Below are 7,500 nucleotides of genomic sequence, written 5' to 3'. Positions count from 1 at the left end.
ATATATATATATATATATATATATATATATATACATATATATATATATATATATATATATATATAGCATATACATAAGGGCTGTAGCTGCTGTTATATTTGTTGACACACTTATGTGTGTGTGTATGTGTGTGTGCATATAAGGTAAAATGACAATATCTAAGGTAGCCCTTGAATTTGCGAAAGAAATTAAGGTAAAATGATAAGTTATATAATCCATTAAGAACAAAAAAACAAACTTATAATAACAGATAAACACATGACACACACACACAAAAAATTAATAATTCCAAAGATATTCATGATTTTTCAAGAACCAAAATTTATGACCTAATGTATCTATTAAGATTAATACGATAAAGGTGACGTATAAAAAAAGCTAAATTTATCCTGATTATACAAAAGGAAAAACTGATTAAATATTATGTTAATCTTGTGACCATTTCTATGTTTAGAGTTTGAAAAAAAAAATTGGATAGTAAATGAATAAATAAAATAATTAAAAATAAATAATTAGATAAATATACAATTAAATAAATAAATAAATAAATAAAATATCAATTAATTAAGTAATTAAATAAATAAATAATTAAATAAATAAATGATTAATTAATTAAGTAATTAAATAAATAAATAATTAAATGAATAATAATTAAATAAAAAAATAAATAAATTATTAATTAATTAATTCAATAAATAAATTATTAAATAGATAAATAAATAATTAAATACATAAATAAAATGATTAATTAATTAATTAATTAAATAAATAAATAGATAAAATAGATATGGAAAAGGTAATTTCTGAGCATTGTGGAATGCAATGAAAAATAAATAAATAAATAAATAATTAAATAAATAAATAATTAAATAAATAAATAATCAAATAAATAAATAATTAAATAAATGAATAAATAAATAATTAAATAAACAATTAAATAAATAATTAAATAAAGAAATATTTGAAGAAATAAATAATTAAATAAATAATCAAATAAATAATTAAATCAATAAATAAAATTATTAATTAATTAAGTAATTAAATAAATAAATAAATAAATAGATAAAATAGATATGGAAAAGATAATCTCTGAGCATTGTGGAAGGCAATGAACAAGTCACGTAAAAACAGCTCATTTATTCAAATAAAATTCTGGAAAGGAATATCATGGAATCCAGTTTAATGGAAGAATGCTTTAGTGAAAGTTCCAGTAGCAGTTCATTTTCCCTTTGGCTACACACACACACAAACACACACACCGAATAGACTGGCCTAATCTTTACATATTCTCCTCTGTCCTCATACACCTGACAACACTGAGATTGCCAAACAATTCTTCTTCACCCGAGGGGTTAACTTCTGCATTGCAATTGTTCAGTGGCTACTTTCCTCTTGGTAAGGCTAGAAGAGACTCTTCAGCTATGATAAGAAGCTCTTCTGGGAGAAGGACACTCTAAAATCAAACCATTGTTCTCTAGTCTTGAGTAGTGCCATAGCCTCTGCACCATGGCCTTCCACTGTCTTGGGTTAAGAGTTCTCTTGCTTGAGGGTGCACTCGGGCACACTATTCTATCTTATTTCTTTTCCTCTTGTTTTGTTAAAGTTTTTATAGTTTATATATCAATTTATTTTATTGTTACTGTTTTATTTAATTGTTAATTACTTCCCTTGTAGTTAATTTATTCATTATTTCCTTTCCTCACTGGGCTATTTTCCCTGTTGGAGCCTCTGGGCTTATATCATCTTGCTTTTCCAACTAGGATTGTAGGTTAGCAAGTAGTAATAATAATAATAATAATAATAATAATAATAATAATAATAATAATAATAATAATAATATTATTAATAATAATAATATTATTAATAATAATAATATTATTAATAATATTAATAATAAAGTTACCAGCTACAAACCCTATCCAAGAACCTTCTAAATGTGTTTCAAGAGATGTACCTTACCCATCTTACTCCCTTCAACTAAAAAAAAAAAAAAGAAAAAAAAAATCCATCGTTGATTAGTCATGTAATTCGGAATTTCACTTTTTATCTTCGACTATACTTTTCGGCAGTTAACACGGTTAAAAGTCATCGTTTCCGCTAAGTGTTATCACCACGAAAAGTAGGTCAATTCTGTTGAAGATTTCCGCCAACTTTTAGTTGGTGGCAATGAGTTTTCTAACTCCTCCCTCTTCTTCTTCTTCTTCTTCTTCTTCTTCTTCCTCTTCCTCCTCCTCCTCCTCCTCTTCCTCTTCCTCCTTCTTCTTCTTCCTCTTCTTCTTCGTTTTTTCCTCAACAAGCCCCAGGAAAGGGAAATTCATGAAAACACAAGTGCCTCGGAGGCTGGCAAGAGAAATCACCTCCTGGTAGCCCACAAGGCAAAATATTGGCACAAAAAATACCAAAAAAAAAAAAAAAGAGTTATTGGGTCTGCCCCAATCTTTTCACCTCCCACTGTTCATTTTAACACTTTTCCCTCCAATCCTTCTAAAATCCTAATTCATCTCCCCTGCCCCACCTATAATATCCCCCTATACTGTAGCTGTACTATACATAGATGGCGTGTCGTATTTTTCGCCATAGCTTTCAGAGTTTGTTTCCAACATCTTCTGGAATTTAAAATAAAACCTGATTGTATTATGTTTAGAAACTTGAGGAGAGAAACCGATGTTCTTATGTTCAGAAGCTTAAGATAGTTGCTCAATATACTAAGGGTTGAACTTCAGGCGAAATTTTAATTTATGTTCAGAACGCTAAAAGATTTTCCTTTTTATGGGCACAAGTTCAGGACACGATTTTTAAAACTATAGTAATTTTTTCTAATGAGGCAGATTTGTACCGACTCGCAGGGGTGCTATTTTAGCTCGTAAAATTTTCTGATCGCTGATTGGTTGGACAAGATGATTCTAACCAATCAGAGAGCAGGAAACTTTTCCGAGCTAAAAGGGCACCGCTGCGACTCGGTGCAAATGCGCCTCATTAAAAAAAAATTACTATAGTTCCTTAACTTCTGACGTTTCTCTACATCTTTCAATGTGTGTTTGTTCTTTATATTGACGTATTTTTTCTTTTTATTTATTTTGTTATCTGTATCTCACTACTCTTGTCTTTTCTAAACGTATTTCTCTCGTTTCAAATCCGAGCATTTGACTGATGAAAATAATGCGTTAGTATTTTCCGCCAAATCCATGCTCCAGCGTTCTGAATAATAATAATAATAATAATAATAATAATAATAATAATAATGATAATGATAAAAATAATAATAATAATAATAATAATAATAATAATGAGGATAACAATAAATAATAATAATAACAATAACAACAACAACAATAATAATAGTAATAGTAATAATAATAATAATAATAATAATATAACGATAATGTTAATAACAACAACAGTAATAATAATAATAATAATAATAATAATAATAATAATAATAATAATATAACGATAATGTTAATAACAACAACAGTAATAATAATAATAATAATAATAATAATAATAATAATAATATAACGATAATGTTAATAACAACAACAGTAATAATAATAACAATAATAATAATATAACGATAATATTAATAACAACAACAGTAATAATAATAATAATAATAATAATAATAATAATAATAATAATAATAATAATAATGATACACGAACTAAATTGGGAAGCCTATGGAATAGGCAAGTAGAAGTAGTACTAGGAGCACTAGGGACCCTACCTAAGTCGTTGAAAAGCAATCTCGAGAAGGTAAGAGACGATATAGCCCTAGGACTTGTGCAGGAGAGCGTGCTACTTAAAACAGCACATATAGTGAGGGAAAGACATGGATTCCTAAGGAAGCTGGATGCAACCCAGAATTAACAAAAAAAAAAAAAAAAAAAAAAAAAAAAAAAAAAAAAAAAAATAATAGTAATGATAATAATTATAAAAATTTCCACCAATCGTTTTCTCCACATTTGAGGTTACTGGTCCTGTGACGTCTTATTAACCCTAAATCTGAAGCAGACCTGGATCAGACCAAGAACCCTGCAAACGATATCCCAGTGGTGGCCGATGTGGTAACGTCCCTGACATGTGTACGCCAGACTGGAGTTCGAGTCCCACTTAATCTCTTTAGTTTCTTTGCCTGCTGCAACTGCACCATCCTTGTGAGCTAAGAATGGGGGGTTTGGGGGAGCCTATAGGTCTGTCTGCTGAGTCATCGACAGCCATTGCCTGGCCCTCCCTGGTCCTAGCTTGGGTGGATAGGGGACTTGGGCGCTGATCATATGGAAATATGGTCAGTCTCTAAGGCATTGTCCTGCTCGATAGGGCAATGTAACTGGCCCTTACCTCTGCCATTCATGAGCGGCCTTTAAGCCTTTAAAGGAATCTTGCTCCTACCTTAATGGCATTCCTCCTCGCTTTTCGCGAAGACGCCCTTCCTGTTCTACGTCTTCAACAATGTCAGGAAGTTTGGTCCAAGGTCTATAGATCTTAGTGTGATCACTGAACGCTTGTATGTTGGGACCGTAATTTTCTGCTTAATATCACGTAATTAATTTGAGAGTACTGAATGATAGTAAAATTTCAACATTCGCCTCTCAGCTGAGTTTTTCTTAATTTTGATGTCACTCTTTCCTTGCCAAAATGTTTGTTTATGTTCTGATCCCGTCTAGGTTTGGATGACGCGTTTTCGTTTCCACTGACCAACACCCGAATAATAATAATAATAATAATAATAATAATAATAATAATAATTCCGAAACCATAATAGTATACCCCGTAGAGTTTCTCTCTCTCTCTCTCTCTCTCTCTCTCTCTCTCTCTCTCTCTCTCTCTCTCTCTCTCTCTCTCTCATTCCTTTTTCAATTATGTGTGATCGCGTTCAGGCGGTCTTTTGTTACTTGATATGTCTAACTATCTATACATACAAATCCCCATATATATGCTCATACATTATATACACATATAGATAGGTAGATAGATATATAGATAGATAGATAGAGAGATAGATAGATAGACAGATAGATAGATATATAGGTAGGTAGATAGAGATAAATAGATGGATAGGTAGGTAGATAGATAGATAGATGGATAGATAGGTAGGTAGATAGTTAGATAGATGGATAAATAGGTAGGTAGATAGATAGATGGATAGGTAGGTAGGTAGGTAGATAGATAGATGAATGGATAAATAGGTAGGTAGATAGAGATAGATACATAGCTGGATAGGTAGGTAGATAGATAGATGGATGGATAGGTAGGTAGATAGACAGATAGATGAATAAATAAGTAAGTATATAGATATACTGTATATATAGACAGATAGATAGATAGATAGATTGATATATAGATAGATATATAGATATATGGATAGATATATAAAAAGGTAGACAGATAGATAGCTAGATAGATAGCAAAATAGATAGACAGACAGATAGATAGGTAGGTAGGTAGGTAGGTAGGTAGATAGATAGATAGATAGACCGATAGAGAGAGAGATAGATAGATAATGCAAGCTGCGTATGTGTTTTGTTACATTTATACTGAGCCCATTCATTTCTTCTTCTCTTCGCGGCCTTCAAGAACTTTGACCGGCCAATCAGAGGGAGGGAATAACTAGGAACTGTTCACCTGTCTCCAAGAGGGCTGTGTGTTACGCTTTCTCCCTAAACCGCCTGTTACGCCACAGCCTCTGGACACCGGGTGTCCTCTGGGCTACTCCGGGTCGGGTCTGGACGCTGGGGCTGGAGCTGGACTCTGGATCCAGTCAGTACTCTCGTTGTATTTGGTGGGAACACTTCGACGTTCCAGCTCGCTGTAGGTGGCTCTTGTTTTTCCTGGAAGTCCAAAAAAGGCGGTGGCTCGCGTGTGTGTATATTGGCAGCTTTCCAGTAGACGGCTGCGTAATATATACGCCGATTACGTAATATTTGTGTATTTATTTTGCTGTAAATATTTAGTTATTTTTTTTTCTTAGAATATTACGAAAGCATGACCTTGCCAGTCTGCCATTTTGTCATCTACTATTACTTGTTTTTCCTTAAACAAGTGCAAAATTATAGTCTGATATGCTCCTGGAAATGAATTACAAGAGGAAAAATTAAGCTTTGTCACAAATACTATTTAATTTTCATTTATTAATGCACAATTTTAAGCTACGCGCATGAAATTTGTGTAAAAAAAAAAAAAAAAAAAAAAAAACCTTAACCACAAGTTTGACGTCAATGTTTATAACAGAAGAAAAAAACTTTGCTAATTTGTTCTGGCTCCAAGGCGCTCAAAGCTGCCGAAAATTTGCGTTCGTGTGACCAGACTATGAAAGTCAAGGGTTTTGCTTTTAAAGTTCAAGTGAATAAGGTTTTCTTCCCACAACTTTTTGTTTCGAAGTGCAAATTATATCTTCAATGAAATACGTTGTGTAGATAATTACATGGAGTTATTACATGGAAATATATATATATATATATATATATATATATATATATATATATATATATTATGTATATATACATACATATTATATATATATATATATATGTATATATATATACAGTACATATATATATATATGTATATATATATTGCATATATATATATATATATATATATATATATATATATATATATATATATATATATATATATATATATATATATATATATATACATTATATATATAATACATATATATACTGTATATATATATACAGTATATATATATATATATATATATATATATATATATATATATATATATATATATATATATATATATAAATATATATATATATATATATATATATATATATACACATCAAAAATATGTGTGTGCGTGTGTCATCAAAAAAAGTGAATGGTTCTACATTTTGCTGTGAAATCTCATGACCGGTTAAGGTCATTTGTAAGTTTTGCACACAAGGTTTTCATTCTTAATTCAAAGCAAGCGGTGCTTGTGGCACCACGGGAGAATGGCGAAGAAAGGTAAGAGACTAGCAGTTTCATCCCAAAATAATTTGCAGAAAATTGAATCAGTACTTTATGGAGTGATCGCGTCTAGTGAAGGATAAACTGTTTATATATTGATTGATGTAATGTGTAAGTGTTTAGCCATGTAGCATTACATGCTTCCTGTAACATGACAAACATATGAGGTATGAGGACATGACAAACATATGAGGTATGTAGACGCCATGTACACTTAAAAATTTGTATTAATAAAAACGGAAAATGTCTGGCAAAATTTTTTCAAGGATTCTTACCGTTTAAAAACAGATATAATGACGCAAATGAGTGTTATTACACTCACCAACCCGTAATAGATAATAACAAAGTAAGGTAAAATTACGGTCGCCCGTATTTTACTGAAATACGGTTGAGAACGGTAATATATTTACGGAGAATTTCCGATTAAAATTACTGTTTATTTCAACAGTGGAACATCCGAGAAAAAAAAAAGACAGAGAAATACATATCTTAACGATACAGACGGGTTCAGAAGGTACTATGTAA

General features: G+C 30.6%; 1 protein-coding gene across 1 annotated transcript in view; it reads left to right on the top strand.

Moving 5' to 3' along the window:
• Positions 1-5,779: 5,779 nt before the first annotated feature.
• The window catches only part of LOC137654725 (sodium-coupled monocarboxylate transporter 1-like), a 70,425-nt gene continuing 68,704 nt past the window's right edge, over positions 5,780-7,500 (top strand). Inside the window, exon 1 of the mRNA XM_068388629.1 lies at positions 5,780-5,914. The gene's annotated coding sequence lies outside the window, so the exon portion shown is untranslated. The remainder of the gene's footprint in view (positions 5,915-7,500) is intronic.

This window comes from Palaemon carinicauda, chromosome 15 (genome assembly GCF_036898095.1).
Source record: "Palaemon carinicauda isolate YSFRI2023 chromosome 15, ASM3689809v2, whole genome shotgun sequence".
Classification (NCBI taxonomy): Eukaryota; Metazoa; Arthropoda; class Malacostraca; order Decapoda; family Palaemonidae; genus Palaemon; species Palaemon carinicauda.
This window is presented reverse-complemented; position numbering and strand designations above follow the sequence as displayed.